This window comes from Mus caroli, chromosome 4 (genome assembly GCF_900094665.2).
Source record: "Mus caroli chromosome 4, CAROLI_EIJ_v1.1, whole genome shotgun sequence".
Taxonomy (NCBI): domain Eukaryota; kingdom Metazoa; phylum Chordata; class Mammalia; order Rodentia; family Muridae; genus Mus; species Mus caroli.
Window position 1 is genome coordinate 98,963,094 of NC_034573.1, and position 1,150 is coordinate 98,964,243.

The window sequence follows — 1,150 nt, forward strand, 5'->3', positions numbered from 1 at the left end:
GATGGTTGTGAGCCACCATGTGGTTGCTGGGATTTGAACTCTGGACCTTTGGAAGAGCAGTCGGGTGCTCTTACCCACTGAGCCATCTCACCAGCCCCTGTCTTAGGGTTTTTATTGCTGTGAAGGAAAGGGTTTATTTTGTTACACTTCCCTATCACAGTCCACAGTTGATGGAAGTCAGGGCAAGAGCTCCAGACAGGAACCTGGAGGCAGGAACTAAAGTAGAGGACATGAAGGAATACAGTTTACTGGTTGTCTCTCTTCCTGGTTTGCAACTCTCCATCTCACACCCTGCTACTTTTGTTGTGTTTGTTTTGTTTTTAAAGGCAGGGTTTCTATGTAGCCCTGGCTGTCCGTTAACTCACTATGCAGATTAGGCTAACCTCAGACTTACAGAGTTCTGGGATGAAGGCATTGGCCTGCTTTCTTATACAACTCCGGACCACCTGCTTAAGAGAAGGGCCACTTGGGCTGGAGAGATGGCTGAGCGGTTAAGAGCACTGACTGTTCTTCCAGAGGTGCTGAGTTCAATTCCCAGCAACCACATAGTGGCTTACAACCATCTGTTCTGTTACCATCTTCTGGTGTGTCTGAATTGTGCTTATATACATAAAATAAATAGATAATAATAATGATAATAATAAAAGAGTAGAAGCTGGGTCCTCCTGCATTAATCATTAATCAAGAAAATGCCCCTCCAGGCTTGTCCACAGGGCAATTGGGTTAGGAAATTTTCTCAATTTAGGTTCTCTCTTCTCAAAAGACTCTAGTTTGTGTCAAGTTGAAAAAAAGGAGGAGGAAGAAGATGAGGAGGAGAAAGAGAAAACCAACCAGTGGAGCATCCCAGGAGTCTGGAGGCAGAGCAGGTGGACCTCTGTGAGTTCCAGGGCAGCCAGAGTACCATAGCAACGCTCTGTCTCAAAATGAAAGAAAAAAGAAAAGAGGCAAACTCTACCTCCAATTTTACAGTATGACCTTTCATGAAATGTCACATGTCTGAGGTCACAGATACTCAGGAAACTGAGGTGTGGGAGTCCAAGACCAGCCCAGCAACCTTGGGAGGCTTGCATCTTAACAAAATAAATACACCAATGATTTAGAAACAAAAAGGAGGAAAGATGCCATAGGGAGATATTTTATTTGCTGTTCT